General features: G+C 42.2%; 1 protein-coding gene and 1 long non-coding RNA gene across 7 annotated transcripts in view; one reads left to right on the top strand and one right to left on the bottom strand.

Annotated features, from left to right (window-relative positions):
* Window positions 1-23731, bottom strand: part of ADGRB3 (adhesion G protein-coupled receptor B3) — a 424323-nt gene that overhangs the window by 47952 nt on the left and 352640 nt on the right. The gene's annotated exons all lie outside the window — the stretch shown is intronic.
* LOC117043501 lies at window positions 669-2899 on the top strand. Its single transcript, XR_004426198.1, has 3 exons — window positions 669-744; window positions 833-939; window positions 2746-2899. It is a non-coding gene; the product is annotated as an uncharacterized LOC117043501 (long non-coding RNA).

The following is a 23731-nucleotide window of genomic DNA, read 5'->3' as shown; positions in this document are numbered from 1 at the left end:
ATTTTCTGCTAATAAACTCCCTCCTCAGTACTGCATTTCATGACATACCGTCCAACTTTTTCAAGCCCCAAACTGGGACGCACTCCCAGGCAAGTCATGTGACCTGCGACTTACTCTTGCCACAAAAATGCACTTTTGGGGGGCGAGAGTGCAGTGTGGGAGCATGCAAAGTCGTGGCACCCCAAATAGCCCCTGCGATCTCACATAAAAATGGGGTGTCCCATTTTTTTCTGGGGCACTTGGGAGGTATGTGTTGATCTGGAGTCTCCCTGCCACCCTCAGAAGTAGCTTTTCAAGGAGCGCCTGGGGGCTACAGCATGTGGGGACATTGTGGGGTGGGTAGAGAAGCTGCTTTGAGCCATCAGAACTTAGCCTGCAGTTTAAAATCGAAATCATTAGTTTCAGGACTGGTGAGCATATGATCTGAGGGTGCAATGATAATTTCAATGTATAGTGGTTTGAGAACCAGGCTCCAAGTCTATGCAGAATGTTTAGCACAGCAATTTCTAAAAAAGCATGCTATTTTAATCCCCATGAAAGCAGGGACAAACGTGTTATTGACTTCGGTGATTAAAAATTTAGGCTCAACACGGTGTACCTGCAAATGCCTGCAGTGACAGGCAGGGAAAAACATACTATGCACTAAACCTACTAACTGGATTATTTTCAGTTACAGGAACAGACAGGGAAGAATAGAAGAGAGGAAAGTTATAGCGTGCATATTGATCTTCAGAAGCAGCCACAGTAGGTAGTTGTGGAACCAAACTTTACTTTATTACCATTCATCCTTATATTTAACAGCTTCAGTATGCTATCCAATCATCCCATTCAGGTTGTTCGCCTCCTCCCCTTGACTGGGTAAAATATTGCAGTATACAAGATTGTCCACATGAAAAGATGGTTTTGAAATCCAACCAAGGAAACAAAAATCCCATCCATGTAAGTATACCTGAGCTACTAAGTTTATGATGGACAAAAAAGAATTTAGCATGTAGACCAAATGAAAGTTGCAGAAGATAACACTTAAGTTCACATGATTAACAGTGCAATTATTTTACTGCCCACTCAGAAATAAGTCCCATTGACTGCAGTGAGGCTTATTCATAGGTAGATGGGTATAGGACAGGCATAGGCAAACTTGGTCCTCCAGATGTTTTGGGACTACAACTTCCATCATCCCTAGCTAACAGGACCAGTGGTCAGGGATGATGGGAGTTGTAGTCCCGAAACATCTGGAGGGCCAAGTTTGCCAATGCCTGGTATAGGACTTTAGTCTAAATGTGTGTGTGTGTGTGTGTGTGTGTGTGTGTGTGTGTGTGTTTTATTCCCTTCCCTAAGTAAATTTAAAATTACATTTGGTTTTCTTATGAACAATAGAAGTGTGTGTTGGTATGCATGAGAGAAATCCAATTCTGGATTAGGTGAACCCTGTTACATAGGCTCTGGCGCTCACTGTCAATAATGTTATTGTGCTTGGATCCCATTTGTGGGTTTCCCCACAGGCTTCTAGTTGGCCAGCCACTGTGAGAACAGGATGCTGGACCAGAAATCTCATTGGCCTGATCCAGCAGCCTCTTCGTATGCTGTTGTATTCTAAAGTTTAAGCTAATGCACCATGGCATGCCTGTTCTGGGAACATCTCAGGATCTGCTCCCCTTCCTTAAGTTCAGCAGAAAGGGAAATTTCTGGCAATAAATTCCTGTTTTATGCATCTCCCGGAGGGTGGGACCTTGGGACAGCATCTCCCGTGGGTGGTATGTAGTGTCCAATCATGAAAATCCTCACCAGGAGCAGTGTCCTATACTGAAGGTTCTAGAAAGCCCTCTGGAAACTATATGAGAACTAAATATTCTTTGTTCTGGAGGGCTTTTGTTTAACTTGTCAGATGGTTAATGGGAGTGTTCATAAATGTTGCTTGTCGCTTTGAGGATTCTAGGTGCAAAGCAGGATGTAAATATAATAAACAGCATTCAGTGCATGCGTTAGGGCTGGCGTGCAGGAGATGGTGATAAAGATACTCAATGTCATTGTCAGACAATGGTCACCTCTAGTCTGTATAGTCTTGCATGACCTTTTTCAGTTACAAAACACACAGCCATTTTCTGATTAAGAAAGTGATGGGGGAATGTGCCGAAAAGTTTGGGGGGGTGAACAAATTCTTAATGAGAGGATGTATAAGCACTGCACAAGCAAATCGGGACAAATTCAGGATGAATGCTCATTGTCAAAGCTCGTTGTCATAAAATGAACGAATACACGACGACGACTGGAAATAGCCCAATTTCCTTTTACTCTGAGGTGTTTTTAAAAGGTCTTAGTCATGCTTGAGACTTAATAAGCTCTGTTGAATCAACATGCTAATAGATAGTGAGTTGAGAGTCTAAGGCATCATTTGGCATTGATGTGTTGTTACTATGCTGGCGCAGCTTGGTGGATTGATACTCCTGCACTGACAATACATGCAACTACTAATATATAGCACAGAAATGGATGGACACAGGATGAGGTGGGGGCAGAATTCATGAAAAACTTGCTTGTGAGTTGTATGGTAAAAGCATATTTAGTATGTATGAGATTGCAAGTTGCTACCAGGAATATTATGACAGTGGAAGCACAGAAAATCAGAGGATGCCTGAGCTTACGTGCTGTAGCTGGGGCATAAATATAAGGAATTCATTCTGCACAGTTATTATTTGCCTTCCATGGCAGATTTTGTAAATTTTTAAGAGTATTTTTATATTGCAGAGTTTTGCGGCAGGAGAGCTCTTCCCCATGCAGAATCCTTAACTGAAAGATCACCAAGGGAACCTATTGTGCGTGAACAGAACACTGATCATGTTGAGAAAAGTGCACACTCACTACTCTGATAAAAGGAGAGAAATAAATACATATATGGTTATGGAGAAAATTGGTCTCTTTAATTTAGACAAAATGTTCTATTTCAACACACATGGAATGTGAATTCCTGCACAGTACAGGTTTGAATAAGAGTTACAATGGTTGGCTTGGCGTTTTCAAGAAAGATGATCTCTCAGCACTCTGAAGTAATGGAATATAATGACCTCCTTCATATAATTTATATGAAGCTCAATGTGATGGTGAATAATTCTAAAATGAAAGCACTTTGTGCACAGTGAAAGTGGTATAAAATTAATATTAATAGCTGGCATTGGGTTACTACGTGCCACGTAGAAGTAGCCTTTAGCAGTTTGTATTTCTGTTCTTTCAAATGATGTAGAGCAGAACCCAGGAAGTTGTGGCCCACCAGAGGTTAGGTAAAGGTAAAGGGACCCCTGACAGTTAAGTCCAGTCACAAATGACTCTGGTATTGCGGCGCTCATATCGCTTTACAGGCCAAGGGAGCCAACGTTTTTCCGCAGACAGTTTTTCCAGGTCATGTGGCCAGCATGACTAAGCCACTTCTGGCGCAACGGAACACTGACAGCAGAGCAACACACAGAAACGCCTTTTACCTTCCTGCCGGAGCGGTACCTATTAGTCTACTTGCACTTTTTGGTATGCTTTCAAACTGCTAGGTTGGCAGGAGTTGGGACCGAGCAATGGGAGCTCACCCCGTCGCAGGGATTCGAACCACCAACCTTTTGATCGGTTTAGACCACAGCGCCACCCGCGTCCCACCAGAGGTTGCTAGACTGCAATCCCCATAAACCCTGGACATTGATCATGCTAGCTTGAGCTGATGGAAGTTGTAGTCCAATGACAACTGGAGAACCACAGGTTCCCCATCCCTGATGTACATGGAAGATGAGGAGTATCCCAACTGGATCCAGAACCTAAGATTTAGACGTTGAAGATAAGTAATCTGACAATATAATAATCTCCTATCTAGTACTACAGTATCTTGAAAATGGAACACTTTGTTTTTGTTTTGTTTTCTACAAAAGCTGTAAGTTTTTTGTGTATGTGTGTGTGTTTAAAAAATGCCAGGAATCTCATGCACAAGACAGGGAAGTTTTAAGGCTCACTTAATACTGGCATTTGATAGCTACTAGTTTGCATATAGAGCAAATAGATCCACGGAAGATGCTATCACTACTACTCTCCATGCTGCTCTGTCCCATTTGGAGCAACTGGGGAGCTATGTGAGGATGCTGTTTGTGGATTTCAGCTCTGCTTTTAACACTATCCTCCCCCATAGATTGATGTCCAAACTAGAGGCACTTGGATATTGGTGGGAACTAGGTGGAGAGGGTGGGTGTATTCAAGTGTGGTGTAGTGGTTAAGAGTGGTAGACTCGTAATCTGGGGAACCGGGTTCGCGTCTCCGCTCCTCCACGCAGCTGCTGAGTGACCTTGGGCTAGTCACACTTCTTTGAAGTCTCTCAGCCCCACTCACTTCACAGAGTGTTTGTTGTGGGGGAGGAAGGGAAAGGAGAATGTTAGCCGCTTTGAGACTCCTTCGGGTAGTGAAAAGCGGGATATCAAATCCAAACTCTTCTTTCTGGGTGTTACTATCAAGAAGGGTAGGACCTGGAGCGCTAATACCATTGCTCTGGTAAAGAAGCCCCAGCAGAGACTTTATTTCCTCAGACTTTTAAAGAAGAACAACCTGAGTGAGAGACTGCTGGTGTCCTTCTATCGAGGCAGCATAGAGAGCATTCTTACATATTGTATCTGTGCTTGGTTTGCCAGTTGCACAGTCACCGACAGGAAAATGCTCCAGCAGGTCATAACCACATCCCAAAAGATTATCGGTCATCCTCTCCCATCTTTGGACGAACTATATAGCTCCCGTTGCCTTAAAAAAGCAAACAACATTTTACAGGATTCATCTCATCCTGGATATAGTCTGTTTGCACAGTTGCCTTCGGGCAAGAGATACAGAACAATACAAGAATGAATAGACTAAAAAACAGTTTTTATCCAAGAGCTATAACTATTTTAAATGCTGTAACCAAATGATATGATCTTTGGGGAGTCGTGATGGATGGTATGTATGTATGTGTGGTTGTAAATGTATAAATGTGTATATGTTGCTGTAAATGTGGGATGGCATTCAGTTTCGTTGTACTACGTACAATGACAATAAAGTATCTATCTATCTATCTATCTATCTATCTATCTATCTATCTATCTATCTATCTATCATCTAATACATGAAAACTTGAACATTGCTAATAGGCAGCCAGTCTTTCAACACCCATGTGATATGTGTGAAGCTGGGTATTCCTCAAAGCACTTTAGCAAATGTATTTTTCACTAGCTGCAGCTTCTGAGCCATGCACAAGAGTTGCCCCAAGTACAGTGCACTACAGCCATCTAAAACACAAAGTTACCAATGTATGGACCGAGGTGGAAAGGCTACTCTTGTCCAGCAAATGCCATAGTTTGTGCACCAACCAAAGGTGGTAATGGGTGCTCTGGCCTACTGAGGTCAGTAAAGTCTCAAGTGACAGTAATGCTTGTTAAAACTATTCTGGGCTATTCATTGGGCAGACGCCACTGACGTGCATTTTCCCCACAGGTTCCAATTACAAGAAGAGATATTATAACAAAGCATGAATAAGAAAATGCACTAGAAATAAAATAACTGCAATATCAAATGTTATGAATTATTTACCAATAATAATAATAATAATAATCTGAGTGAGACCAGTGGAAGTGAAAGACTCCACCCCCATTCTAAGATTTTCACCCCCACTTTGGACCTGTCACTATCTCTCAGCTTAACCTACTTCACAGGGTTTAAATGAAGATGAAGATAAAATAGGAATGAAGAATAATGTATATACTGCCCTGAACTCCTTGGAGGAAGGGGTGCAATAAAGATAAAGAAACAGACTCACGGAAACCCAATTTGATGCTGATAACCTCTGTGAGAATATTTATGAGTATGAAACTTACTTCGCTTTCATTAAATGAAGTTTATATAAGTTTCATACTCGGATATATTGTCAGAGATTTTATCAGTCTCAAATTGTCTCTCCACGAGTCAATCTTCAATAATGGAGTGTAAGTTCTTATGCAGGCTATATACCAGTAAGTACAGTAAGTAAGTAAGTAAATAAATAAGAGTTGAAAAAATGTTAAGCGACTGTCTTTGACCTCCTTCGGCTTTCCCCAGTACGGCTATATTGGGACTTGGGTAATTTATAGGGCTTTGTTTTTTCCCCATTGCTCTTTCTTAGTGCACTCGTGAAGCAATTTTATCTGGCTCCTGGTGGCCTTAATCCAGTTGTAAACAAGGGGTAGTGAAATGCTTCCCCTCAGTTTTTCTCATGAGAAGAAGGCGGGAAATGATCTTAAAGGTGTAAAAGAGAGAACGAGAGCCTACATTTTAATGTGGCATTTTGCCATGAATTCTCTAAATGATGCCCTGGCTATGCCTGGGCATCTGTGCTCTACAAGTGTGAAGCCCTTAATACCAGATGGCACCAACTTTATTGTAAATCCTGACCCATCCATATGGAAGTCAGTTAGTGTAGCAAAGTCTACCAGTGGCCCCAGCGGGTAGGGATGCCTTATTAACATTCAGGAGGAATTTTAAAAGCATCCCTGTTCACCAAAGCATTTGACAGCTGAAATATACTGACCCTGGCAAGCTGGAGCTTAATAGCTGTAAGGGCATTACTGCTTTAGAATGTCTTAGGATTTTTAAAATGATTTTAATTGTATTGTTTTGCTGTTTTGTTGTTTGCTGCCCTGGGCCACTTCAGGAAGAAGGATTAGACAAATTGAATAGATTTCTTTGGAATTCCCTTCCCTTGAATCTTATAGACAGGTTCCATTTCTGTTGACTTTTTGGTGCCTACTGAAGGCCCTTATCTTTCAACAAGCCTTTTTTAAGCTGAGACCTTCTGCAGTCTGCATTTGTATTGGAATAGTTTTTAAGGTGGTTTTGTTGTATGTACTCATGTTGTTTGTCACCCTGGGCTCCTTTGGGAGGATATATATTTAAAATAAATGTGATAAATATATAAACTTAACAACAACAATTTAAAACAACAACCACAAGGTTAATATGGGGTACGCCCCCAAGGACCATGTGAAGTACTTTCCTTCGAGGAAAGGAGAGCACAAGCTATGCATGCAAAAGGTCCTAGGTTCAATGCCTGCCATCTTCAGGTAGGGCTGGGAAAGACCTAAAACGTTCAGGTAGTGCTGAACTAGCTGGACCAATGGCCTGATTTGGTATAAAGGAAAGTTCTATGTTCATTTCTGTCTCCAGCACCACTTTCTGGAGAACAAAGTGCCACCCAGGAATAGAGGAATTGTCAATGCTTGGTTCAGTGTATATGTAGTTTGAGACCATTTTTGGGTAGCCGTTGTTCTAAGGTAAGCATTTCAGATGCTTTTGGATTCAGCTTGCTGGGCGGTTATATCTAGCACAGTTCTGATATGGCACGTCAATTTCCTTGACTGGAAAGGTGGGGTGGGGGGTGGAGGTGGGGATGCTCACACTGTCATTGTTTTAAGGTAACTTGACAGTGAAGTGGTTTTTGGGTACTCTTATTCCACAGACACCACAAGGAGAAAGATATTGGCTTCAGTTTTCCAGTCGCTGCAATTTGCATTACTTCTCCTGTTCTTCAATGCAATCTCTGTCTCTGGAAGACTTAATTGAGCTTTCAATGTTTAACTTGCATGAATATCTGAGTAACCTGCTTCTCCTCTCTTTAATAAACAATTTGCCTTTGAAGACAGATGTCTGTGTCAGGTAGCAAATTATTCTGTTATTTTCATGCTTCTAGGAAATGCAGTCAAAAGAGGGGGGAAGGGAAGGGAAGAGAAGAGAAGAGAAAGCTGCTGCACACTTCAAATATATAAACAACAAGTATTGGAAATCCAAACCAATTCTTAAAATCTCCTCTTTCCCACATCCCTGGATTTTTGTTTATTAAATTCTTAGATTAATTATTTTTTATTAGTGTTGTTGCTAAATCCAACCATTTGAAAATTCTCCACTCCTTTCAGAATACTAGTTTGTGCCAAACTCCCATGATATTCAACAGAGATAACATAAGGAATTTGTTTATATATTTCTTGTTAACTTGTTATTTCAACTCATGGCAGCACAAAGTTTATTTGGATTCTCCAAAGCCCTATTAAGCATGAAAGTGAATAGAAATGGGTTAAAGCCGTGGCTATTTTAAGGGGTATTACAAAACTGTTCATTTAACAAAGAAACACACCCAGTATTCACCGTGACACAAGGGCAGTTCCTTCTGTGCTCTGATTCTGTGGCTGCTCCTTCAATGCCCCTCACCCCCCGGAACTGCTGCCACAGAGACAAGGGAGGAACCAGCCCACTTCCCTGTACTGGTTCTGCTCTGCATTCTCCTTGAGTGCTTTTGCCTGGCTAGAATGTGCTCTTGCACATTCAGTGCTTCTCGCTTGCCTGGATGGAGGATAGACTATGCCTGAGTGTGTTGAGAAACAAAGCTGCTTCACATTTGTTGCTCTGCCAATGTTTGGCTCCAGTCATACCCACTACTGACATGTGACCCCTGAAGAGTTGTCCAGAAGGGAAGAAAGCCCTTGGATGGCTCTCCATCCTTTCCAAGCTGAATTAAGATGTGAATTGTTTTTCAGAGGATGCTACCCTTTCTGACTCTAGCAGTTCCAGAATATTTTCAAGAGCACGTAAAGCATTTCCCCCCCTTTTCTTTCAAGGATAAAATGCAAAATGAAGAAAAATGCCCTTGACAAGGCCACAGGCATTTTTATAACGAAGCTTCATAATTAAATATTAGGGCTATAGATGACTGGCAATCACATATTGGACATGTGCCATAGCCTGGTTTAATTTAATAAAAGTCTGTTGGCCTGCAGTATTCACAGGTAGATAGACGGTTGCATTAACATTCACATAATGTAAATGCAACACAATTAGAGTTTAGAACCAAAATATGTCCATAGGTTGTTTTTCTAGAAGGACTAATCTTCAAGACCCAAGTCTGGTCGTTTTGGAATTGGGTGATTTTGTCCTTTGTATGAGAGATAACTACATCTCAGAGCCCAATGGCCCAAGAATAATAAGAATAACTGAAGAATAAAGCCAAGGGCACAATTAACACTTGCAAGAGCAAATGAACGTGCAAAGCTCCTTAAATTGTTTGATTAGTGGGACATTTTCTGCCCAGGAACTCATTTGTAGATACACATTTTATCTATCTCACTGCTAACTTTCAGATCTTCAAAATTCCAGATACAGAACATTAGAAATCATCATCATCATCTAAATCCTTACAAATTACAAAGTGGACTGGTGAGGAAGAGTCATCTTTCAAAAGAAACAAAAAATACACCTAAAACTGGTAAGATTGGTATCACTGAGCAGGATCTTGCCAAAGCAAAGCAATTTCATTTCCCATGGAAATGTTGAAATGATTGGGACTGAGAAATGTTTTAGGTGACCCTTGTTTGATGCTGGGTATTTACCGGTATTTAGATACAGGACATTGCAGCCACACTAAACATACACCTCTCCCTCCTCTCTTCTGACTAAATGGCATCACTAGCTGTGATCCCCCCCCCCCTTGCAGTCTAGCTGCCAGGTGCAAGTCTTATGTGTCTTTGGAATATATGAGCATTTCCACAGTGCACTTCATCAAAGTGTGCATGCCCACCCACTCCTCCTACACAGATACTGCAGGAATTTGGGGGGCATCTGCATTAATTGGTGTTTACCACAGTATACTTCCATCCCACATGCGCCAATATCGATTCAGATTTCATATTAGATCTTATGAACAGAAACTGTTGCAATTTTGAGGGCGTTTCCCTGGTAATCAAAATGATGGCTGGAAAGGGAAAATCAGCAGCGATTCCATTTCTCACTATTAGTGATTAAAATAAGTTGAAGCAGCAGCAATCTGGTTTTATTGCATGGCAGCCTGCCATGGTATAGGATTAAAATAGTGTATTGATTTAAACCCATCCACTTTACAGTTCCATATCAGAATCCTCTAAATAAAGAAGAAACAGGCACCTTTCCCTAGGAAATGCACACTGCATATGAGATCAGTGGAAGAGCTGCTGGAACAAGAAATTATTTAATACCAGCAACTGGCTGGCTGGCTGGAGCATGCAGCCTTCAGTGTATTCCCACTGCAGGTATTCTGACTTTCCCATGTTGTCTCTGCTCTGCAGAAAGCTGTATCACCTGCTAGAAATGTCCTTCAGCAGTTTACAACAGGATAGTCCCTGTTTAAGAGAACGAAAGGAGCCAGGCTGGACATTTAAAATGTCCCACCAGTGGGGAACATTTCAGTACCGGTAACTCATGGCACGGGGACACTCTTACCCTGACGTTACAACTGATATGCTGAAAAGTTTGCTGTGCTGAAAAAATTCTGCTTCTTCAGGTATCTGAAGAAATGTGCATGCACACGAAAGCTCATACCAAGAGCAAACTTAGTTGGTCTCTAAGATGCTACTGGAAGGATTTTTTATTTTTTATTTTGTTTTGACTATGGCAGACCAACACGGCTACCTACCTGTAACTGTGCATCACAGAAGAGGTGCAGCCCAAAACCCACCCCCCAGATACATCACACCTACATCATTTTTTTACTAAATTACTTGCAGTAGTAATTGATCACATGATGCAGTGCACACACACAATTTGAATGGGAATGCCCATCAACTTTGTGGGGGCCTGGTCCCTTAATTTTTTTATTGTGGGGGCCAAAGACCCCACAGCCCCATGGAGTTGGCTCCTATGTCTTCTACAAATGCATAGATGCACCCCTCCAAGCACACAGAAGCACTTACAACAAAAGGGAGGGGATTGTATCCAGCCCAAAAGGCCCAATCACTGCAGGGGGTTGAACTAAATGACCCTTGGGGTCCCTTCCAACTCTATGATACTATGATCCTATAGTATATAGTTTTATTGCAATATGGTAAGTTTCATATGACACAAACATCTGCAGAGACATCTCCAGAGACTTTCATTTCTCTATCATGTTAAGGGTCTCCACCAAAATTACTGTCCATTTACCTAAAAAATTATGTACATATGTTGTTGTTTTTTAAACTCATCTGCTTACTGTTAAAAGAAATAACCACACTGTGTTCCTCAATGGCATTCCTTTAATTTTAACACAATGAATGAAGCAAGGGAAATGTTCCAGCCATGTGTTAATCAGGTGCTAATGGTTCTTAAGGAAGTGTGAATCCCTGCTAAAGAGGCCTTAAAGGCAACTGCACAGGCATTATAAGGCAGATGGAATCAGCCATAGCAAAGATTCCTAACATTTTATTTATTTTTTCCATGGCTTCTCTATAAATAATCTTTGTGCATATCCTATACACAGGATCTCCTTCCTCCTGAATTTGCATGCTTGGATTGAATTTGTCGAGTTTTACAGCTGTACCAGTGGGTATGGCTAGGGCAGGGGCATTTAAATCATTCATGCGCCCCAAGGTCTACAACCTGTCACACTCTTTCTTTTATTTCATTAGATTTATACCCTACCTTTCTTCTAGATCTGCCATCCAGGCACTGACCTGCCACAGACCTGCTTAGCTTCAGCAAGGTGGTGGCCTTTTGTGCATTCAGACAACACCCTCGAACCACTCACCCACATGCAGACACACACAGGCACAGGCAGGCACACACACACACACACACAGAGAGAGAGAGAGAGAGAGAGAGAGAGAGAGAGAGAGACTTGTGATGGGGAGAAAAACAGGTGGGTGTGGAGTGGGCTATCATGTAAATGAAGAGAAAGTAGATTGTTCTACCCATGCAATGTTCTGCACTTCGGAACATCTGGGAAGAAAATCTCTTTCTTTGCACTCTCCCCATTTTAAAGCAGATTTCCTTAGACTGTGGCACTAGTGATCTGTTTCAAAGAGGGTTTCCAATTCTAAATCCAAGTACCATAAGCTGCCATCCTCCTTGCACCAGTTTCCATCACCTATGGAATGTTTGGCCCCCATCGCACACCCATAAGCCGTAGTGATTTCCTTCCCATCGCAGCTGCATTGGGAGTGTCTTATACAGAATGCTCATATCCCATCAACCATTCATACACAGGCAGCAAAGCTAACCAGTGTGTGTATAGGTGAATCAGGCACCTGCGCCGGGCCACAGGCAGGGCCTGCAGGAGACACATTTGGGTTGCCCAGGGTCAGAGGCAAGGTGGACTATGCAACAGCATCTGGAAGTTATCATGGATGACAAGGTTATCCATGGTTACGAGTCCTGATTGCCACATTCTGCTTGTAGGTTCGGAGGCAGTGTGGCTCTGAATACCATCTGCTGAGGAACAACAGCAGGAGGAGGTTATTCCTCTCGTGTCTTGCTGGTAGGCTTCCCAGAGGCACCTGTTGGGTAGAAGAAGCTGGACTACATAGGCCTTTGGTTTGATCCAGCAGGGTTCTTATTTGGTTCTTAGAAGCAGCAATTTCTGATGCAGCCTTGACAGTGTTTCTCTGCATTGCAAAGTGAAATTCAGTGTTCCTCAAAGTCATATTGGTGTAGAGCTCCGTGCCAACTTTCATTTTACCTCCAAATTATAGATAAATGTCTATCGTTGAAAAGTTGTGTAGGAGTAGATATCTGCTTCTCTTTTAGGATTTTTGGTGCTTATTTGGAGAGATATGGCTGCTTACATATGCATGTATGTATAGGTAAGAGATTCATGCTCAATGAGGAAGCATGATTTGTGTCCCCTAATAAAGTGCTTGCGATCATTGCACTAAGAGGATATATGTTTCCTGTAAGCTGGCCTTTCACTGAGGATTTACTAAAAAGAGAGAACACATTTAAATATCCATGACTTCTAATTTAAAACTTTAAATCATGCCCAATTTGGCTGGCGGCTTCTTGTTTAGACTGCAGTCTCCTTGAGGAAGGAACAATTTCTCCTTCTCTGCTAGTTACACAGCCAGTCGTTCCAGCAACATTCAATACATTTGTGTTATTAATCAATGATGCTATAAATTAGGGTGATGCTGTAATAGCACTTTAATTTCAGTATTGTCTTCTCCCAGTGGAAAAAAATGAGATTTCAAATGAAGTCTAGGCCACAGGGTTTTGGTACAATTCCGAGTGGTTTGCTTTGTACGTTATCTCAACAGTTGTGTCAAGCTGCTAAGCTTACAGACCTCAATATTTAGGCCTGAAGCAGACGTCCCAATGAGGGCAGCATTTTCAGTAGGTGCTTAGCTAAATCTTTCACTGCCTAATAAATGACTCATTTGTTGGTTGTTTTTTTGTGTGTGTGTCTCTCGTCATTGATTTTAATTCCTCGTCTCTTTAAATATGCCATTATTCACCCCACTCCACCCACAATTCCTTTCCTCATTAATATTCCTTTCCTGATGCATGACAAGCATATCATTACAGCAGATAAATGGTTCCCCATCCTTCAAGGTGTTAACACCATGACAGCTTTATGGTAAATCCTTGTTACTAATTATTTTAGAAGCAGGGCTGTGGCAACATCTGGATGAGGCTGCAATTTTGCCTACCTCTCTCCCTTCTATCTGTAATTAACCTTGCTATTCTTAGCTGCTAAGCACAAATCTTGAGTTGGGGTTCTTGGCTATTTCATTTTGCATCAAGTTGGGTGGCATCACGTTTGTTTTCCACCCATACTGTACTCTATTATCTTTGGCTGATATCACTATGTATAGAATGATTTTTCTTTCTCTCTCTCCTCCCTGTGCTCTTATGCTGATGACACTCTGCTCAGCTAATCAATTGATCCCTGCAACCTGCATTGGCAGAACCATTTCAACACTGCCTTACAAGTTTCCTTGCTCTGACTCACAAATCACTCGGATGCCGAAGATGAAACCTTTAATTAAGGAAATTCAAGGTTTTTGCAGATTTGTAGCGAGCTCGCTAGCCCCTAAAGAAAGCTGGAATGTATTCTGGCAAAGTCAAAATGCTGCACCACACTCTTGGCATGTATCATTGCCTTGGCATGTATCAGTCACTGTGGGAAAATTGGAAAACGAGACACGGCAGACCACAATGTGGTTTGCCAGTGATGGATCCAGGTGAGGAAACAGAAGTTTAAAAAGCAAAAGGAGCTTGCTTTCCATTCTAAGGCTACCCCCTCCCCGGCCAAATCATCATCATCATCATCAAGGTTTCCAGTCATTGATAACAGGGCTGGGAGCACTCTAGTGTAGAAGAGAAGCTCAAGCATTGCCAGTGATTAAGCAGATGGTGGAGATATGCTCAGCAGCAACAGAGCACTTAACAGGGCCTGTGAGATGGCAAGGGAGGCCAGGAGGAATCCCAGGGCTTGGTGTCCTCAGAACCATATCTGATGCTTCCTGAGAAAGCCACTTAGTGACAATTCTGCATGGCTCTTCCTTGACATGGAGACTGAGGAGGCGTGAAGCTTCTCTGAGGCTTTGGGAGAACAGAGGAGAGGGAAAGTCTCTGCGGTTTTATTTTTCTCAGAGTGTGCCGCTTGAAGAGCTGCAAGTCACAACCTTTCTCAGCTACTTCGGCATTATTAAGCCATTCCAGGTAGGTGCTGTTCCATTATCGGACAAGCAGTCCCTGGCGCCGGTCACCATATGGGCACCTGGAACTCAGCAGCTCTGGCAAATTACTCTCTTTCTGTCTCACCAGCACATGTTGTGCTTCTAAAATCTGGCATGGTGCTGTGCAAGCCAACTGAGTACTCATTCAGTGTATGCTGACTCTTGTCTAGTGGACTGATCATACGCCGGGCATGTATCCAATGTAAAATGACCTGTGGATTTGTGCCACTGCGGGCCAAGCTGTTGTGAGGTACTACCAGCAGCTCTGGAAATGGAAGACAAATATTCCTGGCTCATTTCCAGCCATGGCAGAGCCTCCCTGAAAGCGCCTTACCAGAAACTGAAGCAAATCCTCTCTCCCTCCTGCCACAATGCTTTCTTTAAGCCTACTATTGTTGTTGTTGTTGTTGTTGTTGTTGTTACTACACAACAGTACCCAAGCCAGCAGGAAGAATCAGGAGGTGTTAGGACCCCTTAAAATAAAATATAAAAAGCTTAGAGTATTGTAACGAGAGGCAAACTGGCACACCGTGAAGATGGTTTTGCTGATCTTTGAAGTTATTTTGATTTCTGTGGTAGTCAAGGCAACCACTGTACAAAGCCTCAGCAGGAACGAGAAAACTACCCAAATGGAAATAAGAGAACCATGCAGAGTATCACCAGTTTGTTCAAAATGTCACCTATCTGCACATTTAGATCAACACACTGACTTAAGTTCAAAATATAATAATGCCACATCAGGAAGCTGGGGCAGGTGGCTCTCTAAACCTTTGTACAACTCTTGAGCGCTATAGGTTTTTCCTTCCCCCACCCTCTTCCTTTTCTCTCTGCTCCATTCTATTCGTCTTGGACGGTTTTAAAGAGTAAATGTAACATAATTCTTGAAATTACATATAAGGCAAAATAACGTTGACACACTGGCCATCATCCAAAGAGCCATGTGATTTGTTCCACTGTCAACATGCACGGGGAATGCATAAGAAAGCGCCCTGTTGGATCAGGTCAAAGCCCCATCTTGTCCAGCAACTTGTTTTCATACTGATCACCTAGATGGAAAGCCCTCAAAGCAGGACGTGAGCAGAACATGACTCTTCTTACCAGTGATCCCCAGCAACTGGTAGACAAAGGCAAGTGGTAAGACAGTGACAATTCTGGTGACCCTCCACTGAATACAATGGTGACATTTTCATACACCTCTGAGCCCCCCTCCCAAACTGTGTTGTGTGAACAAGACCAATCACTTTCCAAGCATGGGTTTAGGGTAGTTCTGCACAACCTGTGGCCAGCTAAGCAAGCCTTTCCCAACCTGGTGCTCTCCATACATTTGGACCACAACTCTCAGCGGGCACAGGTTAGGGAAACCTGGGATAAGCTGAATACAACCCAGCACTGCCACGAATGGAGCCTAGAGAATTGTAGTGTGGGGTGGGGGCTGGCAGGTCACAATACTTTTGACCTATGTTTGGTAGATTACAAGATGTGCAGGCCTAGTTTTAGAGTGAACGCGCACAAGGTTTGTTTCTGAATGCGGTCAATATCTTTTTGACATGATGGAATGCGTCCTAGGAATTCAGTGCATAAACTTCGGCATATCCTTTTGCGGCTAAAGACATTTCCTTCTATAAACTTATTCCATGCAACCCTAACCCTACGTCTTATACACAGGGACAGCGCCGTCAGGCACTTTGCAAAGGCCCACATACCTACAAAACACCTGCTGCTGATCCCTGGAGCTTCCCGGCTCTCCTCCTCCTTGCTGACACTGCCCCCTTCAAGTATATACAGGCAATGACAAGAGTGAGGAGGTGAAACAATACCCTCCACCTGCCTCTGGGCAACTGTGCAGACTGGGAAAGAGAACGTGAATAGTGCAGTGCTTACTAACGGTGAAAAGGGAGCAAATCAAGTCAGATACAGTGGTCCCATTTTGGGTCTCTTGGGCAAGGGCCTCTCAAAATTTGGGGCTGGCATTGCTTACACACAACCTGGCAATTCCCCTACAAACGGTACGCATTCCTGCAAGGGAAGGCCATGTTCTCATTTAGCACAGTTGTAAATAACTACCCAAGGGAACTGGCAGGAGAGGAAAGCATCTTCTGTTTCAAATAATATGTGCTACATTGTTCATAGTAAAGAAATATTAACCCTGGAAGTTCACAATGTACTTGGCAAATCCCTAATTAAAAAGAAAAGAAAAAAGGAGCCCTCCTTCCCCGCACATTGAATAGTTCTATGTCACTGCCACAAAAGTTGTCAGAGGCGTTACAAAGCACTTAGCAAAAGCTCCGGTGTGAATTTCAGTAGTTTACTACTTTTTGCAGTTGCTGACACAGTACAAATGGAATTATGGTGCCAGTACCCAACCAATTAAACTTAGATGATAAGCCAAGGGGTGCTGGTCTTTCATACTGAAACAACAGGGATCAATTGTTCTCATTAGCCAAGGAGGACCGAACAAGAAGCTTAAGTTACACTGGAGAAAATTAGGTTAAATATGAGAGGGGAGGGGTGCAGATTTCTAGACACAGAGCTGCCATGACATATTGCAAAATTGTCCTGATTCTATCCTTGACATTAGCACTCTCAATGGCAGCTTGGGAAGAATGAAATCAGACAAGATGAAGGATGATTGAGATGATAACAGGTCCAAAGGGAAATTTAGTGCACTAACTAATTAAGCAGCCTTCAAGTACATATGGGTGGTGGCCACCTAAGTCTCTCATGCTCAGATCCTAAAAAAAGTACTCCGCTGGCACAAGCTCAATTAAGTAAATGAGCTTTATAGCAAAGGGATGCTGGTTTCACAATCCAAATGCCTCATTTTGAAGATTTTTGAATTAAAGAAATTTTCCTACTTGTAACTTGGGAATACTGTTGAAACCACATGATTTCCATTAAAAAAAAACACAGAATGGAAAGAATGGTGGGTGGGGGAGGGGGAAACTAGGTTGGCGAATGCTATATCAATTAAAATATATTACTCTTTAAAAACAACAACCGAAACCTCTGGAATGTATTCATCATAGGAAAACAAACCGCAACTCTCAACATCCTTTGATGTTCTGCAATGCTTAATTCTAGTCCCACTAATCAATGTTATCTCTTAAATTAGATTTTACACATCTGCTTGTACTCTTCTTTATGTTAAATTAGCTCTAATTTTCCAGTTCTTACTTTGCCTTTATGATAAAATACATCTTAAAAAAAAATACTGCAGCAAATGTGTTTAAAATAGATTCTCCTTTGTTATTACATCCCATCCCCCTTATCCTTTTAGCTTTACTTGTATTAGCCATTTTATCCCATCAATACAGAACAACTTTGACAGACTTACTGAACGAATGCCAAAAAAATTAATTTCTCGGGCACAATGATTAAACAAAGAACAAGGCAACTTTAGCCATCCTGTCTTTCTCAGCAACCAAACTTCCCCTACTTGCATCACTTGGGATATGGAGTGTTCCCAACTGTCTGTTGGGCTTTGGGGGTAGGCCACTAGCAAGGGACTCCCATAATTTACTCTCCTTTTTGAAGACCTATAATGTTGGTGTAATTATAGCCATATTGCTTTAAATTCACACATTGTAAGAAAAATAAAAGCATTTTGTGACCTGGATACAATTCTCCACCATGTGAGGTTCAATATTCACATGTGAAGGAATCTATAAAGCCCTGTTTATCCCCCTGGCACCTCATGTGCACAGAGAAGCGGACCACCAGGACATTCTTGGAGATACTGGGTTTTGTTCGCCTCTAACTGGTGTTCCCTCTCAAGATTTGGATCTTGAGTAGCTTTGGCAGTGCAGAGAGGGGGGTCTGGACAGAGATGTGGGAGGTGCACATAGACCACCCGGCCCCTGGAATGTTCAGGTGCACAACTTCCATGTGTACCCACTGAAGCAGAGCAGAGGAAGAGAAGCAGCAGACTCATGAATGCACTCAGGCACTGTTCCCTCATGCGGAGAAGAAAAATGTCCACCGGCCTACATTTTGTCTCCTGGTTGCCTCAATACCTCAGTTTACTGGGCATCTTGCCGTTTGGAAACCCAGATTATCCCAGGTGGTTATAAGCAATTATGCAAAATAAGAATTTACACAAATGCTTTGTTTGAGCTCATAAATCAATCAAACTCCTTAAGAAAAGAAAAAAAAGACACAAACTGTGTTCAGCAGAAGTGGTAACACTTGGAGATAACACCACCTCCACTTGTTTAGGGCTCCGTTGTAATTGCAAAATCAGGCAAAGCTGAACAGCAAGACAGAAAGGAAGGGTAGGAATTCACAGGTTGTAAGCAGGAAAACAACAACGACAGATGGAAGGTTGGATGAAACTTGCAAGAACCATTCGGAATGTGCTTCAATCTTAAATTTATGGGCATTCATTTTTGCTCTAATAGTATATCATATCTGGGATACAGCTTCAGATACAATGGAAGGCAAGGACCACATCCAGACACTAGTTAATACCTGTCAAAGTACTCTTTGTTTCCTCATTAGCAGATCTGGATGAGCTATTACAAACCTGAAAGGGCACTCCACTTGGGGTTTTTATCAGTGTGCTGGCTGAGGAGCCAAAACATTTGAAATGGCCTGGGAATAGAAACACAAAACATTTCTCAAATTTGAAGATGATGTCTGGGGCCTGGCCAGCTCTTATGCTGAATTATGATGCAATTCTCTCTGCTAATAAGCATCTTGGGTTGTCATACACAATGAAGAAGTGATGGAGTCTGGGCACTGACAGATGATTTCAAACCTGACTGGATCATTATGACAGCCTCAACAAGCTACATTCCCAGAAGGCTAAGGATGGCCTCTTGTCCTTTTTTCAAACAAGGATTTAATATTTCAGAGTGCAGTAGCCAATCCTGCAGAGAAGGCTTGAAATAGAAATGCAGTTTTCCCCTCTAGGTTTTAGCATCTAATGGCTTTGGTTCACTCTTTCTCATCTAATTACCAGCCACAAGCATCATCCTGAAGATAGTTGGTGTCTTTTTCATTGCTGTGTCTAAGAATTTAATCCAGAGGAATCTATTCTCGTTACCAGGGGAGAGCAGCACAAAAAAAACCATTCCCTACTAATATGCCATATTTATTCAAAATAAAACCAATGTTTTTGTTTGTTGCTAGTGGCAAAATGCCCAGTAAAACTGATACAAATGCAATTCAGCAACGCAGCTCAACGGTGCTGGCATGAGTCACATGCTTCCATTTTACCGCTGATGGTACTTTGATACTTGAGTGACTCTTATTGCTTCGTTTATTGAAGGCAATAGATAGATTGGTAATAACAGCTGGCAAGTGCAATAGGGGGGGGCGCTGTAGTTAGCTCTGCCACTGAAACAGATGCTAACTTTCTTGAGCTCAAAATCACTGTATCCTCTTTTCTGATTACTTGTTTTCTGAAGTGGAGAAGAGAACTGAAATTAATAATTAGGCTTATTGAGAAAAGATTTCAGCTAAGAAAGGGCAATTCTAATATAGCAGGGGTTCTACAATTTGGGCTGGCTTTGAGAGCCACACCAAAAGTCATGGCTGACATGTTGCCGTGCTCACCTCATCCAACAGCAGGGTTTCCCAAACTTGGATCTCCATGTGTTCCTGGACTACAACTCCCATCATCCCTAGTTAGCAGGACCAGTGGTTAGGGATGATGGGAATTGTAATCTAAAAACAACAGGAGACCCAAGTTTGGGAAACCCTGGTTTACAAAGAAGAGCTTAACTGCCCACCATGTGGAATTAACTTTACACTTTTCACTCTAAAAATCCTACCTAGCAGACAGAGAGAGGGATCTTTTATCTCCCAATCTCAGCACTGTGGTCCTTTGTGCTGAAATCAGAGATAAAATATCCCCCCCCCCCACTGCTCTTTAGAGATCCTATCTAAAAGACAGCCAGAGGGGTCTTTTATCTCCTGTGGGGCCAGGGAATAAAATACTAAGTCTGTCCTTGAGCTCTATGGAACAGAGCACTATCTCAGATCTTGAGGTAAAGCTGTGTGGGTTGGCAGGCCACATTCAGCCCAGACTAAATAAAATAAAGCACTTCTCTAATTTTAAAACAGAAACGGGTATTGCTGAAAAGTACTGTCAGTGAATATTTCCGAACATGAGCCAAAGGAGTAAATTTACACCAGTTATTACCAAAATGAAATGCACATTAACATTCATGGTAATACATAGATAATTTCAGTGGATTATAATGTTGTCACAGGATAATGGTCTCCTACCGCTGGATAAATCCTGAGGAGATTTTGCTTTCAAAGCAAAAGACATTTAGCCTCTGACAAAATACTTAATCCATTAATTAATTTTTACTATACCAAGTGATTAGTCGAACACATAAAGAGGCTGATAGATGGCGTTGCAGTGAAATCACACTGACTGACTGTGCCTTTTATGACAGGTTGCATTTTGTCTGCCTTGGAAGGCCCCCTCTGCTCCTTCATTGCTATTGGCAATGTTAAGTCTGGGCCCTTTGAACATTGGTAGAGCAGTTCAGGTGGAGAGAAGTTACCACTCATTGCCAAAGCACATTGGTTGCAGACGGAAGGCTCCAGGTTCAGTCTCTGACTGCTCCAGTTAAAAGGATCTGGCAGGAGATGATGGGTAAGACCAACTTCCTGAGATCCCCATCTCACCCTTTGAGGGGTTAAGGTCAGGTGCCAGCTTGCACTCTGACCTTAAATATTTGTGCTGCTAGTTCTGCCTACATCACATGTGTAGCATCTGTGCTGCCCTAGAACAACATCATAGCTTGATGGCACAATGCTCAGTGCATCACATTTTAACTGGGGTGGTGGCGCAATAAGACTTATGATTAGCATGTGATATTATCGTGCTAAGCCTTTTCAGCTGGCAAGAGAACTGAAAAGCAAGTGCTGCTGTTGGCCTCCGTCTGTTTCGAGAGACAATGGGGCACACCTCCAGGGGTGAAGTCAAACCGCTGGAGCATCACAGCGCCTGCTGGGGCTACAGAGACTGATAACTCATAACTGCTACCTCCCGCATTGTTTTCGCTGCATTAGCAGCACAGTACTCCAAAACAGACGCTTCTGAATTTGTTTCCTTAGCTGGACAAAGCACAAAAGCAAACAATCACTGCACAAGGAGGTTCCTGGAACTAGGAAACCCCATTTGGTGTGTGATGCCCCCATCAGAAGATTGGTTATCCTCCTGATCATCTGGGAGAGGAAAGAGGGGAACAGGCAGATTGAACCTTCTATTGAATTCACCTAAAAGAGCATCAGTCTGTCACAGATCACTAGGCAAGCACTAACCAACCCTTAGTATGTTAACAGCCTCTTCCTTCAGTCTCCTTTGCCTCATATGGTGTCATTAGGTCTATCTTTTCTCATGCAGGCTGGCAGTATGGCACTAACATTCAGATCATTAAGGCTTGCCTTATTCCTTTGAAATGCACAAAACAGGGTTTAAATGGATCGGTTATTTGTCTCTCAGCTACGCCATTATATGACAGATGATAAAAAAGAGTGGTATTTTAAATGACGAACATGCGGTGTTTCTGTGTTTTGATATTGCAGACCTGGTGTATGCAGATGTTATTTATTCTCAGCTGTTGTGGGAACTGATTCATCATTATTAGCATGATTATAAACACATAAACAAAGGGAAGCTGGGCACAAGCAATGGTGCTGGAAAATATTTTGTTTGCCAAAACAAAAAGCTGACACTTCATCAGTGCGGGTGTCAGTTATACACATAATGCATGAGAAGATGCGGAAGCTGGGGAAAACACACGCTGGATGATACAATATACAACTCAGGAGGCAAACAGCTGATTATTCTGATGGCTGAACTGAACTGCTGTAGCTGATATTACTGGTAAAAAAAAAAATGAGAGCACATATAGAGACTTTCACATGGTTCTCCTGGGCTGGTAGGTCTGCCCCTGGTTCTTTTTGCTGCTGCACCAAGCCAAGCTATGGTTTGGCTCAGCATGTCATTTGAATTGGGACTTGTGGTTAAACTATCTCCTCACTAACTACAAACTATAACCAATAATCTGGTTTATTGTGATGTGCAAACGGGCATAGACCACTAACTATATATACAGATATTTGCAAGGCTAAACTGCATGGCAAACGCCGCATCTAGATTGGTCTTGAAAACTGAAGGTGTCTATGTGTTCTGCTACTGGCGTGAAAATAAAACGATGTCTTCTTGGCACAGCTAACTTACCTAGTTGGTGACTGTATTTGCTATGAGAGAAGGGGTTAAAAAGCCCTAGTTAGAAAATTCAGGATAATCTAAAACTAATCCCTTGAGAAGATTTCACTGCCGGGAGCCTCATTTCAAAATATCAGCCCAAGAGGAGAAACCTGCATATCGTATGCTTATAACTAATTCATCACCATTTAAAAAAAAAAAAACTGCTGTAAATGTCATAATGTTGAGATGGCACTGATAAGAAAAAAGGTGAATTTTCACATAATGTGCTCTATGAAAATGATTACTTCTTTCATCAGCTTAATTGTATAGCCCATAACCAATTCTTGGCTATTTATGGGACTCTTTGCACCCTGAGGCACAAGGATGACCTACAGAATTATATGCTGTTTCCTCCATCTATTTCTTTTCCATCCTGTGTTGTGTGTGTGTGAGAGAGAGAGAGAGTGAGTGAAGGAAGGAAGGAAGGAAAGAAAGAAAGGGAAAAGTGCAACCCATGGCAATAAGGGAAGATGAGAAAATCAATAAATGAGAGGAGGGGGAAGTTGAAAAGGAAATTGAACATTGAAGATGTTAATAATAATACAGCTGCCTTCATCTTATTAAATCAAGTGCTGTTTGACACCTTGAGAAAAGTGTGTGTGTGTGTGCGCGTGCGCGTGTGTGTACACATACACCCTGGAAGTACTGGTAACAATTCACTAAGCATTGCTTGTGGAGTCTTCAATCATTTCAACAAGAAGAAAACTGACAGTGTGGCAAGAAGAGCTGCAGCCACCAGCACAGTGGGGCCAGGACATCCATAAAGCAGCCTTCTCAGCCCAAAGCCCTCCAGATGTTGTTAGACTACAACTCCCAGTGGCCAGGGCTGATGGCAGTTGTAGCCAAACATAACTGGGAGGGCAGCAGGTTGGGTAAGTCTGCCATAAAGTACATAGCAAAATTGTGACACAGGAGGGGTTTAATATTGGTTTTTTAAAGTGTGGCAAGTGAGAAGTTAGTTGTTTTTAGTAATCCCGATGAAGTGAGGTATATCTTTTTGGACAGTGCCAGAGGCACCTGC

This window comes from Lacerta agilis, chromosome 3 (assembly GCF_009819535.1).
Source record: "Lacerta agilis isolate rLacAgi1 chromosome 3, rLacAgi1.pri, whole genome shotgun sequence".
Lineage (NCBI taxonomy): Eukaryota > Metazoa > Chordata > Lepidosauria > Squamata > Lacertidae > Lacerta > Lacerta agilis.
The sequence above is the reverse complement of the archived record's forward strand: the minus strand, read 5'-3'. Positions and strand labels throughout refer to the sequence as shown.